The sequence below is a fragment of the Pogona vitticeps genome, chromosome 1, assembly GCF_051106095.1.
Source record: "Pogona vitticeps strain Pit_001003342236 chromosome 1, PviZW2.1, whole genome shotgun sequence".
In the NCBI taxonomy this organism is placed as follows: Eukaryota; Metazoa; Chordata; class Lepidosauria; order Squamata; family Agamidae; genus Pogona; species Pogona vitticeps.
The window spans coordinates 81442471-81463760 of NC_135783.1; the positions used below are offsets into that span (position 1 = coordinate 81442471).

Consider the following 21290-nt stretch of genomic DNA (forward strand, 5'->3'; position numbering starts at 1 on the left):
TAGTTTATCCTGTCAATGGAAGATATTTTTAAGACAATACTTTGGGTCCTTCATTGTTTTGAAAATGTTAAGAGGAAGCTGAGTTGGGATGGGAGTCTCTAATTCTGTGGAGTTAGATAGCAGATCTATTTTCCTATATTGCTCTTCAGGTTTTGCAAACATGCATACTGGAAGATGAGCACTGAGCAAATTATATTCACATTTATTCAGAAATATGCCCCATTTTGATCATTTTATTCCAAAGTTAATAAATATAGGTGGGCACCCTAAAGGATCACACATTCTGGATGCTGAAATCCAGAAGAAAGCAAACAGTTAAAAACAAAAACTTTTATTTTCCTAGCTGAGCCAAAGTGTATCTGTCAAAAACTCAGTGCATAAGAATTGTTTTCTCAAATTGTTGTCCTTTCCAAGAATGAGGCCCACAGCCAAAGTTGTCTAGATCAGGATGACATTGGAAAGTAAATGTGTGTTACCTTGGCTTTTCTTAGTATTTGAAACAAGAGATAGGCCTCATTCTGTACAGGAAGAGTTCTTTTCGCTGCCCCAACACACCCACAGGAACTGCATTAGTTCAAATTACTCATAAAGCTCTTATTGTGCCTTTCTATTGTTCAAAATCTCATCCTCCTCCCTTCACATAATGGAATAACCTGTCCTTCCAGTCCTGGGTTAGTGAACTGAAAGGTGTTGCTAAACCTTACGTTACCAGGATGAGCAGGACCACTCCTACTAACTCTTCCACAATACAGATAGCACATCACACAGAAGTGGGTTATGATAGCTATGCATGGTTTGCACCTTATTATTGGAAGTATAGTAAGGTGCAAACAATGCATAGCTATCATGTGCGTTTAGTCGTTTAGTCGTGTCCGACTCTTCGTGACCCCATGGACCAGAGCACGCCAGGCCCTCCTGTCTTCTACTGCCTCCCGGAGTTGTGTCAAATTCATGTTGGTTGCTTCGCAGACACTGTCCAGCCATCTCATTCTCGGTCGTCCCCTTCTTCTCTTGCCGTCACACCTTCCTAACATCAGGGTCTTTTCCAAGGAGTCTTCTCTTCTCATACCGCTGAATAATTGATGTCTTGAATTGTGGTGCTGGAGGAGACTCTTGAGAGTCCCTGGACTGCAAAGAGAGCAAACCTATCCATTTTGAAGGAAATCAACCCTGAGTGTTCACTGGAAGGACAGATCCTGCAGCTGAGGTTTCAGTACTTTGGCCATCTCATGAGAAGACTCCCTGGAAAAGACCCTGATGTTGGGAAAGTGTGAAGGCAAGAGAAGAAGGGGACAACAGAGGATCAGCTGGTTGGACAGTGTCACTGAAGCGACCAGCATGAATTTGACCCAACTCTGGGAGGCAGTGGAAGACACGAGGGCCTGGCGTGCTCTAGTCCATGGGGTCACGAAGAGTCAGACGTGACTTAACGACTAAACAACAACATTGCAAATATTGTGTCCATGAACTTATACTTTCTGGATTCCTTTTTGTTGTCAACGGTACCCTTTAAGGTTAGTTAATGAGAAAGGGGTTGACGCTGGGGAATGTGAAGTTATTCTCCTCTAGGAATCTCTCTACTTTTAGGTAAAAGTAAAGGTTCCCCTTCACAATTTGTCCAGTCATGTCTGACTCTAGGGGGTGGTTCTCATCCCCATTTCCAAGCCGTAGAGCCAGTGTTGGTCCGTAGACAGTTTCCATGGTCATGTGGCCAGCGCGACTAGACACGGAACGGTGTTACCTTCCCACCATGGTGGTACCTATTTATCTACTCACATTTTTACATGCTTTCAAACTGCTAGGTTGGCAGGAGCTGGGACAAGTCACTGGAGCTCACTCCATCACATGGATTCGATCTTGCGATTGCTGGTCTTCTGATCTTGCAGCACAGATGCTTCTGCGATTTATCCTGCAGCACCACCATGCCCCTCTCAACTTTTACTATGTAGCAAAAAGAAAATTCTGCCAGAAACTCAAAACTCTGCAACAAAAAATTAGGACAGCCTACCCAAGGGTGAGCTGGAGCAAATGTAGGACAAATGGACATCCTAACATGAGCAATAACATGCTGAATCAGAAGCCGAGGAAGTTATTTTTAAGAGTACAAGTCCCAGAATCCCATAGCCAGCAACAGACTTTAAGAGTTATAATTTTTAAAGGGTTTTCAAGCTCTGGATCAGAGAGAATGGATCAGTCTCCTCTCTAGATTAGTATCTCCTGGGTAATCTAAACAACTTGATTATACGATCCACAGATCTCTTTCACGATCTATCTCAGTGGTTCCCAAACTTAGGTAACCCAGGTGATCTTGGGTTGCAACTCCCAGAAATCCTGGCTGGCACATCTAGTGGTGAAGTCTTTTGGGAGTTGCAGTCCAAGAACATCTGGGTTGCCCAAGGTTGGGAACCACTGATCTAGCGATACATTGACCTTCAAGGTTCCTTCCTTCCCTAAACGTTTGTCATAGTGCAATGTTTTGCATTGTGTGTATGCTATCACCTTTGGTTTTACATATAACAATAGAAAGATCTTATCATTCCTTTCCCTTATATTTTATAAGATTTGGAAATTACACGAACTAAGGCCTACAGGCAATGTCACAATGAATCTTTCTCATCCTTTCTTCTTGTAGCCGTTGCTGCTCCTCAAAAATGGGCTTCAGTAGGTTTCTCAGCCGTCAGAGCAAGTTGGGGGAATGCATGGCAGGTGCTGCAGTGGAGAAGGAGGGGATCACCCCTATTGATTCTGCTCACAGAAGCTGTACCTAAGACTAAAACTTTAATTCGAAACATACTTATTAGGTCGTAAATTGCACTAAATATAGTGAGACTTATTTGCACTTAAATATGTGTGATTTCACTATAAATTCACATTTGTGCAGTGACAGTCAAGTTTGGTGTGCTGTACATCCAAAGTGTCTTTTGGTAAAAAAAAAAAAAAATAGAGGCAATAGGGGAATCCACAATATTTAGATAAGCAGATGCTCCCTTTCATTGGATTATGTTGAAATGAGGCTACAAGGGAGGGCTGCAAAATGAATATGGATAATTGAGAAACAAGGATTCTGTTTTATGTGCAGATGGTTACTGTTACAGCCAATAAAATACAGTTCTTAGATGTTGTATGGCACCAATTCACAAAGGGATTAGACCTTTGGATCACATCCTTCCCCCCCCCCCCCCCCAAATATATGGCTTTTTCGTTTCTTTTGAAATCAGGTTCCTTTTTCTTTTAATTTTAAATGTTTGGAGGAGTGCTGCTATTATTATGCTTGTCAGTCTAGCTGCAGGAGCAAACACACACATACAAATACCAGATGGAAGAAGCTGTCTATAAATGGCTTAAAATAAGAGCAGCCAGATGCAGAATGGTGGGGTCTTAGCTGTTCCGACCATGTTCTTCCCCTTTTTTCTTTAAAAGCAAATGGAAGTGTATTGCTGTAACTTAGAGCAGGACCCTTCCTCAATACTTGAAAGCCAGTGCATTGTACTTGTTAAAGCTGTGGGGCAGGGTTCCATGAGATGAAGGTTCATCTCCCTGCTGAATCCTGAGAATCCATAGAGACAATCACATTTTCTCAGTCAGCCATACTCCCCTCACTGGGTTGTTGGAGGGTATGGGAAAGGAAGGGAGTCATATGTACTGTCTTGAGCACACTGGGAAAAAAGGTGGGAAGCAAACGTAACAAAATACAAATAAACGTACCCTGGGACAGTGTGCCTTAAGTTGACTTGTAATTGAGTAATATATTGTATCCATTTTCTTGAGATGTGAAGGGCAGATGCTAGACAGAAGTTGTCAGAAATGCTCAGAATGAGATTGGACCTGTCCTTGATGCAAATGAGCTGTGCAGGCATTCACCTGCAATTAGCATATGTCTGAAGTGAGGATGAGATCTTTGTAAGCAAGCCCCCACCTACCAGTGCCTCTGGCTACCCCAGAGACCTTGCATTGTGAGACTGAAAGGTCTCTGTCGGAACTTCTAAGCTTGTTTTCTGACCTTTCTGGATTCACAATGACAGGGGCTCTGTAACTATGTTCAGACAATGACTGTAAGGTCTTTGTGGTCGACATACAGTGGTGCCTCGCAAGACAAACGCCTCGCGGGACGGAAAACCCACAAGACGAATGGTTTTTCGATCGCTGTGGTGCCTCACAAGATGGCTTCTTTTATGGCCATGCTTCACAAGACGAATGTTTTCCGCAATATTGATGCCTCATAAGACAAATGAATTATTTTGGTCTTGCGAGGTTCCCATAGGAATGCATTGCAATGCATTCTTATGGGAAACCGCTTTTCGCAAGTGCTACTTGTGGAACAAATTACATTTGTCTTGCGAGGCACCACTGTATAAAGATCTAAAATGGATGCCCAGATGTGGTCCCTAAGGGCTTATATGCTACCCGAATACGATTTGTTTTTTTGGGGGTGGGGAATTGTTTCAATCTGACATTCCTTTCCACTATCGGGGGATTTTCGGAGCAATTCTGCCATGTTTTGGGGGGTTCCTCAGCACTCCTCAATGTTTTTCTATTTATTTTTTTCAGCCACTGGCCATTAGAGAGAACAAGGAATCTTTTTCAGTTAACTTCCCCTGTTTTCAGGGGATCAAGGTAGTGGGAGGGAGATTACACTTGAAGGTCCAGGGATGGGTAAGGGCATTCCCCAGAGATTTAGGGGTTGCTCATCCAAGTTGAAGGGGCATTTGGGATGCAGACTGCCTGTCCCTGTACATGCTCTGTCCCCACTTTAGTCTTGTCATTAAGTAGAAAGAGGCGATTGCTTCAGTCATTGGAGGCAACAGCAACAGGAGCTCTCCAGCTGTTTCTTTCAAAACTGAGTCTGCCATACAACCTTCCTGGGCTGTGTATATCTGTGTACTGAAAAGGTCTGAATTCCATTGCCAGTGTTCAAATAGTACTTGGCAGCCAGTCTAGGCAGCTGTTATATGTGAACTGTGGGGGGGGGGGGAGGGACAGATTTTTTTCTTTCATCTCAACAAAATATCTTGGGGTGACATTGCCTGCATAAGGTTGTTGATGCTTAAGAAATGGGGGTAAGTATCTGGCTTGTCTACTCTTTCCCACCACATTTGTATAATGCCCACTTATATTGCTGTACATATGCACCCGGGTTCACATTTAAAATATCACTTTGCTAAATCTACTTTTTGCACAAGGAGGCGATTTTTGGCATGATTTTAGGGGAGAAGTCACATCTCTTCCACTCTCTCCCAGTCATTCACCCCCCCCCCCCCATTTGCTATTTATGTGTGGACTTTATTTCTCATTGTGCACACTAATTGCATTTACACAATTAATGTCTCACCTTGTTTGCACTTTATAAACCTTTGTGGCAGATACCTTTGTCAGATACTTTCTGTTGAGTTTATAAGGTCCCTGCTGGTACATGATTTTTACACAGCCATCATCATCAAGAGGTTTCTTAGCAATCTACATTCATTCTTCCCAGCAGCTTCTCTTTGGGTTGCCAACCCGCTGAAGGAAGTAGATGCAACTTGTGTTCCTATTACGTATATCCACAAATAGGTCTTGAGCAGGCCTAGCAAAAAAGGGTATGGAGGAGTAAGAAAGTAGGCTTTTGATTTCATTATCACTATAATTGCTATCACTAGAGTCCTGAACAGTGACTTCTGATGGACCTTAAATTTATCTGTCTATATGTGTGTGCTTCCAGCCTCTTTCAGTTTAAGACATTTCAAGGACAAGGTAAATATGTATCTCTGAAGCCTGTGCTGACCATACCATTTAATTCAAAGCTTTTATCACATTGACAGCTCCAGTGAATTGAGGCGGAAACTGCCTGGGAACATTGTTTTATCAAATACCTAAGCTACTATTTAAAAAGAAAAGTGTAAATCAGCAGCTACCATATAAAATAAGAGAATTGTCCACACAGCTAAGAATTTTGTGTTGACACTTCGGAATGGGAATGATTATTGCCCCCCCAACACACACACACACACACACCCCTTTTAGAGAAAATAGTGGTTCACAAAGTATGCTTAAGGGTTAGCAGAGTTACTGGTGACTGGGACACTCACGTGGTGAGAGAAAAATACGTTTTGCAAACTGAAGACATGTGTCCATATCCAGCAGTGTCTCTGGTGACTGCAGGAATTAAAAGACCTTTTGCCAGCTGTCTGATTGCATCACAGTTCTGCACAGTTTGTTCCTGTGTATAAAGGCAGGTTGATGCGCTTATGCAGGTAACAGATGGTATGTAGAGTGGCTGAAAGTCACACTGTAAAGCAGGGGTCAGGGAACTTTTTTACCTTTTACCCCCCAAAAATTTATATACGCCGACATTGCCCCCTTGATTCGAAAGGAAGGAAATCATACATTATTTGAATTAAAAATATTATTGAATCTACACAGGTTGTGTACCGAACTAGCAGGATGCACCAAATTTGATAAAGATGAGCACTATTTTTGCTGGAACACATTGCACTCCAGCCATGGTGTGGTATAGGGAGTAGTAAGTTGTCCAACATGCCTAGCAAGTTGCATTAAATTTTTGCTAGCTCACAGAGGATTTAATCATCATCAGTGGCTACCAGAGTGGTGCTAGCAATGACATGCTTGCTAGAGACAGCCAATGCAGAATTGGGGAGGGGGCTTTCCCTACCACTTTAATCATTCTATGTGTGGTGTGCAAAAAGGAACAAACCAGGCTAAAGGCCATGTCACCCACACTGATGCCACAGCCCAATATCAAAGGACCAGTGTGCTTTTTTAATCAACATCAATGGAAAACTCAGCAGTGGCCAGAGGACTGGAAAAGATCAGTCGACAGAGTAGACTATGTCTAGATGGGTGGCATATAAATGCAATAAATAAATAAAATAAATAAATACATCCCAGTCCCAAAGAAGGGCAATGCCAAAGAATGCTCCAGCTATCAAACAATTGCACTCATTTCACATGCTAGCAAGGTTATGCTCAAAATCCTACAAGTTGGGCTTCAGCAGTAGGTGGACCAAGAACTCCCACAAGTACAAGCTGGATTTTGAAGGGGCAGAGGAACTAGAGACCAAATTGCTAACATGCGCTGGATTATGGAGAAAGCCAGAGAGTTCCATAAAAACATCTACTTCTGCTTCATTGACTACGCAAAAGCATGGCAGAAAGTGAGGAGGAATTAAAGAACTTCTTGGAAGGAAAGCAATAATAAACCTAGACAGCACCTTAAAAAGCCACCCTTCCCCCCCCACACTGCCTTAATTCAAGGTTTCTCTTTTTCTTCCCTGTTCTTTTTCATAGTTTTGAGTCAGTCTCTCACTCACTCTCTCCCCACACACACACACATCCATCCATCCCACCCATCCTCCCTCCATTTTCTCCCTCCCTCCATTTTCTACATACATTTAAATAAGCTTGATGAAGTCCTCGGTCTCTCAAACCTTTCTTCCCTCCTTCCCTTGCTTGCAATAAATAAATCCTTTCCCCCCTCCTGCTTCTTTGCAGTCACTTCCGGAGGAAACAGTCATTCAGAAACCCCAGATTGATTGATTGATTGCTTGGGGCTAATCCACAGCTGTAACCAATCAAGCAGGCTTATCTCCGATCTCTGAATGAACGGAGGATTTACAAATTCCCTGCTGCAACCAAGGACGTAACAGGGAGAGGTGGCTTACAATTTGAGGTTTGGCTGAAGAGGGTGGGGTGGGTGGGAGGGAGGGGGTAGCACTGTGCTTATTACCCCCAGGATGTTCACTTTTACCCCATTTGGGGTAATTTATCCCTGTTTCCCGACCTATGCTGTAAAGGAAAAAGACTTCAGTTGTATTGGTCAGGAAAGTGACTTGGCATGATACAGAATTTCCTTGAGAAATAAATAGGTAAATTCTTGCCTGAAATTCAGAAAACCAGAGCAGACTATCTTCTAATTGGTTGAAAATGTGTTTGGCATAATAAGAGACAATAAAAGTGTTCTGTGTGGAGAGACAGGATAGTATCCTGTGTAATGTGTTGGACTGGGTCTTTGAAGATCCAAGTTTTAGTTGTCACTGAGCCATGAAATGTACTGGGTGGCCTTGAACTAGGTTGATCTACCTCACAAAGCTGCTGTGCAGATAAATTAAGGAGGAGCAAGGGAGCTATATCTGGCCATGTACACCATCTACAACACATCAAGCTGTTGAGAGGAAAGGTGGAGTCTGTTACCATGGTCTCAAGCTCAAATCTGATGTGTTATTGTGTGTCATCAAGTCACTTTTGCATTCAGGTGACCTTCATATGGTTTTCAAGGTATGTGGAATGTTCAAGGAGTGGTTCAAGATTGTCATCCTGCAGTCAGTTTCTTACTTCACTAAGGCTGAGGGGTGTTTTAAACCCCAGCCTTGTGAATTTGAATCTAGCACTCTATCCACTATATACAATAGCAGGGATGGGGACTCACGAGTTGTGACTCACTGTCAAGTCTGACTTAAGTCATACCAGCAACTCAACTTGGAGTTGATTTGGGTCTTTTTAAAAAAGACTCAGACTCTGCTTGTGACTTGGAGCCATTTTTTTCAAGTCACGTTTCAAGTCCGTATGAGGGATGGGCCTCCCTACCTGCCACTGTTTCTGCTGCCATCCTCAGAGGCAGCAGGCCTGGCTTCCCTTCCAGAAGCTGGCTGCTGCCTCCGCCCATCCACCTGCTGCTCAGCTGATAGGCTGGCGCATGCACAGAAGCAAAGGCTGATTCCTGGAAAGAAAGCAGGTCCTGCTACCTCTGAGGAGGGTGACAGAAAGAGCAGCGGGTAGGGTGGCACTTCCAGGCTTGCTGTCTCTGTGCATGCGCCAGCTAATCAGCTGGGTGGTTCATGCGCAATCTGAACCTTTGGGTTTGAGTCCCAAGTCCCTGGTCATTTTTCCGGGGGGGAGGCAGGGGACAAACAACTCAAGACTCAGACTCAAGACTTGAGACTTGAACTCTGGACTCAGACCCAAAGACTTGCCAACATCCCTGTGCACTGGTTCTCAATGTAGTCTTTCTTACCTATGATTAAAGCACAGTATTATATATTACTCTGTTAAATGCATGCAATCTGCTCTTATTTCTCTTTGATTATTTCTCAATAATTGTTTTTAAAAATTTACTATTGTGAATGTGTTCATGGAAGTTTCAATGTATAATGAGAAAAATATCTACTAGTGTCAGATTTGTCAGATGCATAATAAACGAGAGCTAATAAGCTTCATGCTATTTCTTATACTTGCCTACTCAGTAATATCTGAAACTTGGAAATACTGATTTTGTTTCTAAATGCCCTATTTGTATATTGTAATAGAACATAATGTTATACCATAGCCACAAAACACTTCCGCCTATTACAGAGGTGGAAAAAAAACAAGAATAAATGTTTGCTAGTGCTTCTTGGAGCATGTACGATAAGTACAAATGATGTATATCTCATGCCACCTTCTTGCTTTTGCTGTAGCTCCTACTCTTACTAAATGATTGCAGCAACTGACAAGAAGCAAATCTGACGTCTCTCTTCTTGGCATGTACTCATATGTGACCTAATATAGGAACCTGAGCCAGACAGGCCTTTATTTATGATGCAGAATGGATTCCTTTTTATGAAATACTTGCAGACCCATGTAATGCTGAACTTTTTTTTTCTCCTTTAGAGCTAGATGCTAATATCTAAAGACTTGCCTGTTTTAAAATTAATGTAGCCATCAGCATGACTCATCCTGTATTATTTCCTGAGGCATTCTGGTAATTGAAGATTGCTTACTGTGCTGTGGTGTTCCTGCTTAATAACAACAGTATAGTCTTTCGCTCTGTTAAGGAAGCATTGGGTCAAAAGGTTCTTGTAATACCAGCTGGATGTAGAAGTTTTCTTGGGTCTTCAGAATAATTAGTTACAAAGAACTGGTTCCAGTAAGTCACAAATGCATTAGAAAACAGCTGCAACTTCATGAGGCATTTCTTAAGTCCTTTTGCAGTATAAGCATATATTTTAGTTATTTTTATAGCTACATGAATGTGGCCCTACACACTGTACAGCAGAGGAATATCCCATGGTTCAAAAGCTTCTTTTTTTGTATTGCCTTATGCTGTGTCACATGCTCTGTTGTTAAAGTAACAAGGTAGAGAATATGTAGAGATGGTTTGTACTACAGGCAAATGGCTTCACATGTATTATAGTTTTCAGATGAATGGGTTTTTATGTAACTAAAAACCCAAACCAACCTTTTTGGCTCCACACCACATAGCCATGTTCTCACTCCCCTCAATAATGCCTAAAATGTAACTATTTTACTCGCTCTTGTGAAATGGGAGAGATTAACTTCAAAAATAGTTAACTAATGCCATTAGAAGAGCCATTGGAATACTAAGTGTAAATCATTACTCTTTAAAAAAATAACTTATCAAGCTCTCTAAATTCTTTAGCACATCTCTCCATTCAGACAAGTAAATGTAAACATAGAAAACTGAGATGAGTGAAATCGAAGGCACTTATTTGGGAAGTGAAGACAATCCAGTATGGGGTTGTGAAGCCAGAAAGGCTGGGGTGATAGAACTTAGATACACTTTTGTTAGTGTTGAGTTGGATTTAGATGAGCTAATTTGTATAAATGCTTAAAGAAGATGAACCATAACTGTCCTGCATTGCATGGCTTGAGCACTGCACCATTTATGAGCAGGTCAACTTGAAGAGAAGTTCAGACCTACCATTTCACTCAATGTGGTGGCTGGTCATGTGGCTGTGAGCCATAACAAAATTGAAATGCCAATACACCATTCAATCCAAAGGACAAATAACACCATGTGAAGCATCAAAGGATGTTTATCTAATTGGGTGTTGTTGCTTTTTTTAAAAAAAATTAAGTTAAATGGCCACTCATTACCACTGATATTTCGTGCCTCAACCTAATTTGTGCATTTCCCCCATGGGATCTAATATGAGGTTCCTGGCATTGCTCTGCATCCCAGTTTTCTGTCACCATTGATCCTTCACCCTAGATCATTCTTCGAATTATTAAGGTAGCCTTTGTGTGCAGATTAGCAGAATGTATTGATAGGAGTCACCCATGGCATCATTTTGTCTGAACCCTGACAACCCTGTTCAGTTCAAGAGGGATGCTGTGCCTGACTAAACCTTTGTTAACCTGCCCCCAGAACAAATCAAATTGTATTTTAAAAAAACTATCAAGTGTAACCATCTTTTGTACTGTTAAAGTTCGAATCACTCAAATCTATAATGAAGCTAGAATGAATAAACGAAAGAGGATGCAATCCAGCTTGCCTGTTTAGTCTTGGAATAGTGGAATAGATTGCTGGAACTAAAGGAATATATGTCTTGTATTTTGCCAGTTTTATAATTATTTTTTCTGATTTAAGAAATTTATTATTTTGTTAAATGCATGTTTGCCCCTTGATTTAAAACACAATTTGTTTCTGCTGCCCTGAAGTATACTAAGATCTCCACAAAGAAACACGGGTAGCTGGCTATCTGAGAGATGGGGATGGTAGAAGAGTTTTAGTCAGAAAAACTGAAGGGTAACTGCCTTAATCTAACAGAGCAAAAGAAAAAGAATTTTTAAAGACTAACAACATTTGTTCAGCATCTTTTGTGAACTGTGTCCTACTTCCTCAGATACAGAGCTGCAGATTTTAGTTTTTGTTGTTCGCATTGTTAGATGCTGTCAGGTTACCTATGGCTTATGGTGACACTGTGAATGAGTGCTCTTCAAAATATCCTGTCCTCAATGGTTCAGTTTCATAGACTCAAGTCTATGGGTCTTTTAGGGGCTCAATCCATGTTGTATTTTCCTGCTGCCTTCAAATTTTTCCAGCATCTTTGTCTTTTTCCAGAGAATCCTGCTTTCTCATGATGGGCCCAAGGTAGGATAGGCCCATTTTTGCCTCCAGAGATCATTCAGGCTTCATTTGATCTAGGACCAACTTGTTCATTTTTCTGACAATACAAAGCATCCACAAAGCTCTCCTCCAGCACCATATTTCAAGGGAATCAACTTTTTTCCCTGTCAGCTTTTTTTTTTTTAATGTCCAGCTTTCACTCCCACATATGGTGATCTGGTATAGAAGGTACGGATGGTCTTGGTCTTGGTCTCTAGTGACACTTTCTTACATTTGATGTGTTTTTTTTTTAATTCCTTCCTTGCTACCCTTCTTAGTCTCAGTCTCCTTCTGATTTCTTGGCTGTACTCTCCACTCTCTCAACATCCAAAAAAAGAAGATCATGGCCACCGGTCCCATCACCTCCTGGCAAATAGAAGGGGAAGATATGGAGGTAGTGACAGATTTTACTTTCTTGGCCTCCATGATCACTGCAGATCGTGACAGCAGCCATGAAATTAAAAGACACCTTCTTCTTGGGACGAAAGCGATGACAAACCAAGACAGCATCTTAAAAAGCAGAGACATCACATTGCCAACAAAGGTCTGTATAGTCAATGCTATGGTTTTTCCACTAGCAATGTATGGAAGTGAGAGTTGGACCATAAAGAAGGCTGACCGCCAAAGAATTGATGCTTTTGAATTGTGGCGCTGGAGGAGACTCTTGAGAGTCTCCTGGACTGCAAAGAGAACAAACGTATCCATTCTGAAGGAAACCAACCCTGAGTGCTCACTGGAAGGACAGATCCTGAAGCTGAGGTTCCACTACTTTGGCCATCTAATGAGAAGAGAAGACTCCTTGGAAAAGACCCTGATGTTGGGAAACTGTGAAGGCAAGAGGAGAAGGGGACGACAGAGGACAAGATGGTTGGACAGTGTCACCGAATCTGCCAACATGAATCTGACCCAACTCCAGGAGGCAATGGAAGACAGGTGGGCCTGGTGTGCTCTGATCCATGGGGTCACGAAGAGTCAGACACGACTTAATGACCAAACAACAACAGCAACATTGTCAGCATTGAAGTTGTATACTTCTTCTGTAGTCATGATTTTTGCCTTAAATGCTGTCCTTGGTGTCCTTAGTGCTTTCTTCGTTCACTTTTAATAAAAGTGAAAAATTTAAAAAAAAACCCTGTAAAAGTGAATTGTAGTCTAGTGGTGCCTAAAGAGTGGAATATTCTTCCCTGTTATACAGGACGTTCTGATAGTAATGTGCTTTTGACAGCTATTGTTCCCAATCTGGGGAGAAAATTACACACTGCCGGTGCCATGGCTAAGAAGATCCTGTTTTGTGGCTTTTGTTTAATATCTCAAGTAGGACTTTCTGAAAAGTACTTAAGCAGGGTTTGGAAATGTATGGCCTTATAGACTTGTTGGATTGCATCTCCCAGCATTTGTTATCATTGGCTCTACTGGCTAGGGCTGATGGGAGATGTAGTCCAACATCTGGAAAACCACAGCTGCTAGTCTGTATCTTCAAGGGTAGGACCACAGATTTCCTTTCCGTTATAGCCTCTCTTTCAGGCAGAAATGAAAGTTCCATTCAGTTGCAGAATTTGATGCTAAAGTATAGATAGACATCTAATTTAATAACAAGAGCTTGCATTTCCAATTGGATCATGGCCTTGAAAGACTTTGGATTCTCTAACCATCTATTTATCTGAATTCTTAATTATGGTCTTTTATGGCAACTTTGCTGTCATACATAGTGAAATATCAGTTACGCTAAGGATGCATTTTCCAAGGGGCAATGCATGCCTGGTTTAAGTAGGATTGCTATTTATTTTTTAGTCCCAGCGAACGCTGGTGAATTCAGGCATAATGCTATTGTGTCTCTCTTCAAGAGATTTCTGTTTGGCTGTCAAATCCACCCTTTTTATATATGTGTGCATAAGTGAGAGGCAATGTCAGAGAACTGGCAGGAAAAATGAATTTTCAAGATTTATATCTTGCCTACTTTTTGAGTTAGTCATGAACAAATATTTCAGTGAGTTGACTGCCTGGCAAAAATTCATGTGACTGTAATGTTCTGAAGCTGTTACATATTTGACTAAAGCAATTATACACACATGGGTGTTATTAAATTGTACAAAATACAAGGACCATGCATAGTAGGAAGTTGTGTGGATATCTTCATGTAAGCTTTGTGAGCCAGTTTCAGCCACTGACCCCAGATCTGCATTTCACATTAGCCCTGGATCCACCCATTGGCCTTTAGAGTCTTGTTACCTTGCAGCCCCATTTTTCCATGTTGTAAATGGGAACATGAGGACCATCCTTGTTAAAAGGATAAAGGAGATGAGGATTTTGAAGTGTTTTGTGTGTGCCATTGACTCCTACATGATTTACTTTTGAGTACTGTACACATAGGGGTGGACTGCAAATGCAGTGTATAAGATAATCACATTCTTCAAAGATTCTACAGTGAAATATGTCTAATGGTTATATCGGGGTTCCTGCATGTTTGGGTGAGAATCACCTTCAGCTGTATTCTAAGAAGGATTGTGTCCTGCTTTCCTGCTTCTACAGACCGATAGCATATCTGCTTCATGTTAGTACCTTCTGATTTGAATGAAACAACTGAACCTGACAAGGTTCTTTTTCTTATTAACCTGCTAGGAAAATATATAAAAATTTTCAGTTATCATCTGTTGTAATGGAATGTCAAGAAGTTTATTCTGCACATAATGAAGCAAGTATTGATGTGAAGTTATCCGTTCAAGCTAGGATCTACTTGCAATTTACCCATAATTTTAATTTAAAACAACAGCCATGTTTTGTTCAACCAAAAATATAAGTGTATCATAATCCAAAAGGGTTTTGTTGTAAGTAAGGAAATTATGAGCAGGGCACATGGTGATAATATACTGCAAGGAGAGTATTGAAAATAAAGTTTCATAAAATCCTACTACACAATTTCAGCAGCCCTGAAATTAAAAGGCGCCTTCTTCTTGGGAGGAAAGCGATGACAAATCTTGACAGCATCTTGAAAAGCAGAGACATCACCTTGCCGACAAAAGTCCGAATAGTCAAAGCTATGGTTTTTCCTGTCGTGATGTATGGAAGTGAGAGCTGGACCATAAAGAAAGCAGACCGCCGAAGAATTGATGCCTTTGAATTGTGGTGCTGGAGGAGGCTCTTGAGAATCCCCTGGACTGCAAGGAGAACAAACCTATCAGTTCTAAAGGAAATCAACCCTGAATGCTCACTTGAAGGACAGATCCTGAAGCTGAGGCTCCAGTACTTTGGCCATCTCATGAGAAGAAAAGAGTCCTTGGAAAAAACCTTGATGTTAGGAAGGTGTGATGGCAAGAGGAGAAGGGGACGACCGAGGATGAGATGGCTGGACAGTGTCTGCGAAGCAACCAACATGAAATTGACACAACTCCGGGAGGCAGCAGAAGACAGGAGGGCCTGGCGTGCTCTGGTCCATGGGGTCACGAAGAGTCGGACACGACTAAACGACTAAACACACACACACACAGTTCCACAAAACATGTTGTATTTAAGCTGAAGTCCTCACTTCCATATGTTTTGCAATTAAACCCACTTTCTGTGGTGGCCACATGTTGTTCATTAGAGGGCACAGTCTTCCATCTGAAAGGCTGTCATGAAGTAATCCTCTATTTAAAGGTTACTTCTGTTCTGACAGGCTTTTGAGTCCAGTGCCAGTTTAAAGAAAACATTTAGAATGGATAACAGATCAAATCCACACAACTGAGCTGTTCTAGTCCATTTTGTTTGTCTGATGAAATGCATCTGTTTTCTTGATGTGTAAGGTAAAGTTTTCCATTTACATTTAATCCAGTCATGTCCAACTCTAGGGCACGGTGCTCATCCCCATTTCTAAGCCATAGAGCCAGCATTTGTCCGAAGACAGTTTCCATGGTCACATGACCAGTGTGACTAGAATGCCGTTACCTTCCCACCGAGGTGTTACCTATTTATCTACTTGCATTCGCATGCTTTTGAACTGCTAGGTTGGCAGGAGGTGGGACAAGCGACGGGAGCTCATTCTGTCACATGGATTTCATCTTATGACTGCTGGTCTTCTGACCATCAGTTTAACCCGCAGCGCCATCATGTCCCTTGTGATGTGTAGGTGGCTACTAAGATGAGTTCCAGATTTTTACAGGCAATTCTTTGCAAAAGCATAGTGCTCATTCACTCCCATGGTCTTTAATCCATCTTCTTTACTCAGGAACAAATTATATGTTAGAGACAGCTTGTCATTAGACCTGAAATCACATTAGTGTTGATTAGAACTGACTGAGGCAGCCTTTGGTGTCTGAAGAATCAGACTTACAAAGGAAAAATATGCTTATAGCCCAAATTCGAATCGCAGAGCAAAACAAATTTGCAAACTATGAAAGAAAACATGCCATGATAGTCATGATTCAAACAATGAGCACTTAAGAATTTTCCTGCCTTAGTGATGGGTTATGTATAGCAATCTTTTCATCCTGTGTGTTTCTGTGATAGAAGGCATGATAGAAATGCATTCCCTTATCTTGGAAGAAGCTGTTAATTCAGCAGAATGGAATATTGCCTTTATGTGATAGGCTGCTTCTCCAGTGAGAAGTGAAACTATTGGCATCACTGCCATTATCCACCATCCACCTACCTACAGGACTCCTGAGGATTGAGACAACGCCACAGCCAATTCATTGACAGTTTCAGTTCTGAAGTACAGTGGGGTCTTGACTTGAGAACTTAATCCGTATTGGAAGGCGGTTCTCAAGTCAAAAAGTTCTCAAGTCAAATCTGCATTTCCCATAGGAATGCATTGAAAACCATTTGATCCGTATCTGCTCTTTTCCGTCCATAGAAACTAATGGGAAGCTGCTATTCCGCCTTCGACCACTAGAGGGGGATATTTTGTTTCTTTTTTTCTTAGGTCAAGAAAGGTTCAAGGAAGGCAGGGAAAATACAGCCCAGGCAGTACCAGGCAGTCTGAAGACTCCCAATCCACTCTCTAAACGCTGGGAGGCGTGAGGAAGCAGACAGGCACCCTTTTCACTGGCCAACAGTTAACCGAAAGTTCAAATTTTGCACTTTCCCTGCCTCCCACGTGGGTTTTTTCAGTTCTTAACTCAAATCTAAGTACTTAAGTCAAGTCAATATTTTCCTATGAGAGCGGTTCTTAAGTCAAAATGTTCTTAACTCAAGTCGTTCTTAAGTCAAGACCCCACTGTATTTCTTTGGGCCCTTCCTTGACCTTTTTGAGTTCAGGCTGTAGTCACATTGCATGTTTCCCATAATGACTGCCCATGCTGTTTTGGTTTGCAGTTTACTGCTGGAGAAAGCCATCAAAGGCACAAGAGAGGCAGTAACATAAAGAAGGAAGTGACTGTTACTTTCTGTAAGGCCTGTCTGAAGAGAAAAAACTCCTGTCTGTCCTTTGTGCTCTTGAATGTAGGTGAGGGCACCCCTGACAATCCAGGTCAATCTCCTGTTAATCCAGGGAGATGCTCCTTGCGTCAGCCAGTTGACCTGGACTGTGATCCCCGACTGGGCCAGTTGTTCACTGTTACCCCCAGCAACAAGAACAGGCCAGTAATAACAGGTGATATGTGTTGTATTTAATCACTGTTCATAACAACTGTGCCTTAAAGTCTACACTTTTTTTCTTTTAAAGAGAAATGAATGTATCATATGGAATCATATTCTCTTCTTCAGTGCCTAAACAAGAGCTACATTAAACTCAACATGTATTTTATGAGTTACACTATGCAAGTAGCGAGGCAACTTTTCCTTTTGACATCTCCATGTATGTATGTATTTACAATTAACTGTTCAGTGGTGCCTCGCTAGACAATGATAATCTGTTCCACTGAAATTGCTGTTTAGTGAAATCATTGTCTAGCGAAAAGCATTTCCCCATTGGAATGCATTGAAACCTGTTTAATGTGTTTTAATGGGGAAGAATCGCCGTTGTCTAGTGAAGATCAGCCATAGGAAACCGCTGATCAGCTGTTTAAATAGTGTCTTGCGAAGCTTAGGTCCCGAAAACACCCCTTTTGCAAGTGAGGAGGGAGCTGTCAAAATCGTTGTCTACCGAAAATTGGTTTGCGAAGCAGGGACCAAACACTGTCCAGGGAAATTCCCCCATAGGAATCACTGTTTTGCGAACCGCTATAGCGATTGCAAAAAGTCAATGTCTAGCGAAAAAACTGTCATGCGGGGTAACTATCTAGCGAGGCACCACTGTAACAGGTTTGTATGGGAGTATCATATGCCTGTGTAATGTATAGGCAGGGGTGGAGTGCTACTGTGATTAGCAATTGAATGATTGAATGAATGGGTGTGTTTGGAATTTACATGGGAAGAGTCCAATCTGTGAGTCAGTTTTTAAAGTTGAGAGAGTTAAAGAGAGAAAGAATTCTGTTTTTCGATTCAATCAGAAAAAGTAATTTGAGCTAGAGTTTGTTAGGAAAAAAACCCCTGTCTTGAGACTTCTGAATGTGTGTCTTGGAAAGTTGGAGAGCCTGTGGTAACTACAGTTACCTGTAAAAGGTAAAGGTAAAGGTTCCCCTTGACATTTTTTGTCCAGTTGTGTTCAACTCTAGGGGGCGGTGCTCATCCCCGTTTCCAAGCCATAGAGCCAGCATTTTGTCCGAAGACAATCTTCCGTGGTCACATGGCCAGTGCGACTTAGACACGGAACGCTGTTACCTTCCCACCAAGGTGGTCCCTATTTATCTACTTGCATTTGCATGCTTTCGAACCGCTAGGTTGGCGGGAGCTGGGACAAGCGACGGGAGCTCACACCGTTGCGTGGATTCGATCTTATGACTGCTTGGTCTTCTGACCCTGCAGCACAGGCTTCTGCGGTTTAGCCCACAGCGCCATCACGTCCCTACAGTTACATGTAGTTCCCCCAAATAAAATCCTTTTTGATTTTGAAATTCTCCTTATTACTTATTTTATGTGTAACTAAGAAGAAGTTAAACAGACTACAAACAAACAACAGTAGACCCACATCACACACAACTATGTGTTACCAAAAGAGATGAAGTGGTTAACTGAAATAGAAAAATCCTTTCTCTGGACCCCTGAACAATAAAAGATATTAAATTGGGGCAAGGAGGTTTTGCTGGGGCAGAATAGAAAGGGCAATCTCAGAATATTTAGCTGAGGTTTCAGAGGGGCTGTCCTTTTAAAATAATACCTTTCCTTGTGGCACTAAGGAATGGTGGCTAGGTTTAATGTGTTAAAAGGTGCCAGTGAGATAACTGTGACCTCCTGAAGAATGTATGTGACCCCACTTGTTTGAAAATTAGCTGAAAGGCCATCACTTCCTTGGGGAGTAAAGTTGCCTCAAGTAATCTCTTGTTGTAAAATTATTTTTCTGGAAATCATCTTTCAATGTAAAAAGCAAGCTTCAACCAAAGGTTGGAATGGGAAATATTTGGACAGTACCTGTTAAATTCAAGAAGGCATGAACTGGAATTAAGGAGACTTTCTGACTGGTTGTGGGAGGACTTAATTGTTCATTTTCCCCTCCTGTGTCTAGCACTACCTGCATAAGTCATGGAAGACAATTAAATATAGGGAAACATGATTGATTGATTCATGGCAGGAAGAAGAATTCTGATTTTATAGGTGAAGGATTTATTTTGACATAGAATCCACACAACTCTATAGCCAATGTAGCTGTGTGTGCATACAGTATTTCTCTTTTAATTAGTTGAATCTAGCCTCATGTTCCTATCTGTATTTGGTAGCAACGTATCAAGGTCAGTGCTCGGGAGATATATATTTTTTAAAAATATATATATAATGAATACAATTATAGTTATTCCTGGACAAGTCTTTAGAATCTGCATCCCCACTCCTAAAGCCCAACATTTGCCTCAGAAGCCTACTTCATCAAGCTGGGAAATTTTCTGGAACAAGTTTTGTGGGCCTCACCGAGGGCTGTGGCAGGAGGAAGAGGGGAGGAAAGCCCCAAGAATACTAAAGTACCCTATTGGATCTTAGCCAAATAATCCTGGAGAAGCTATGTCACACTTCCATGGGGTTTGCCTAGCCATATATTTGAAATTATACCGCCTTCCACTTCAGACCTGCAGACTTGGATCCCTAAACGTGACACCCTGTGCCTCTCTTTCCACTTTGTGCAGCAGTTCACATGACAGTGTTCTATCCCATGGCCATATGTTCCTTCACCGGCAGCTGCTTTAAGTGTGGGGAATCTTCAGACATGGATACTTGTACCCCCATATATGGACAAAGCCAATTGTGCATATAGTCCTTTAAGCTGGTGAATTATACCCATGTGCTTAAGATCAATTACAGTACATCTTAATGCATAACATATTGCTTTTAGCTAAGCTGTTTCCCTCTTTGATAGAAAGGCGGAGACGTGTGTCTTGAAGATGGAGAACTGCTCATGAGCAGAAGTTATTTAAGAATGTTGATGATAGTTCATTTAAAAAAGTGCTTTGGGCGAGTACAACCTGAATCTGTATTTCTTTTAGACACCTGCAAGGACAGCAGGGGTGAAGCATTAGCACCACAACCACATGAGATCTTCAGACATGTCTGCAGTGCTCTGGCTGTTTTCAAGCATAATAGTAGTAAGGGGAGGGGCGCCTTACAGGTGATTGCATCTGGCGATGGAGGGGTTGTACAAGAAATCTGTGAACACCAGAATTGCAGTGCGATTCTTCTGTGTGTCTGATACAGGATGGTGGTGGAAGGAAATATTAAGATGTTCCATTCTATATCGCCTGCTTCTCACCAACATCTGTTTCTTCCACCACAAATGAAAACTTTGTATCAAGGATTACTATCAAACTCTCCTTGTAGGGACTGCTTGAATTTGTACTTCCCTCTCATCTTAAAGGCTTTATTGAGGTTAAAAATATACTAGAAAAAACACCATAGTATTAAAGTGTCCCAGTTAGTAAAATGGGTGTGCATTGGATGGCATGACAAACCTCACATACAGTATACATGTTCATATAAAAGTGCATGAGAAATAATATCCTCCCCCCAAATCCTTGGGTTAGGAAAGATCTTGATGTTTCCTACCCAGTTACTAACTGAGCCTGAGCCTGCTTAGCTTCTGAGATGAGACAATATGTTAATGCATTGTGGACCACACCAGGGGAGGAAAGAGCTAAATATCCTCTCCACCCACCCACCCTAGTACTGCTACTAGAAAACATAAATCAGTTTGCATGATTTAAGAATAACATGGTTAATGTCACATGTAATTTATTTATTTGATATATCAACTTCTGTACTGCTCCTTTAGTGTGGCCATTCACAACACATCAAGTCATCATTACAAATAATAATACAAAATTAATTTGACCCCAAAGAATGGCAGTGTAATTTTAACAAGGCAGACCCTCAGAAGGCAAGGATACTGGTTTCTCTGAGGCAAGTTTCCAGGGGG

The 21290-nt window shown here is 41.6% G+C and overlaps 1 protein-coding gene across 12 annotated transcripts in view; it reads left to right on the plus strand.

Annotated features, from left to right (window-relative positions):
- Positions 1-21290, plus strand: part of MAP7 (microtubule associated protein 7) — a 140404-nt gene that overhangs the window by 37607 nt on the left and 81507 nt on the right. The gene's annotated exons all lie outside the window — the stretch shown is intronic.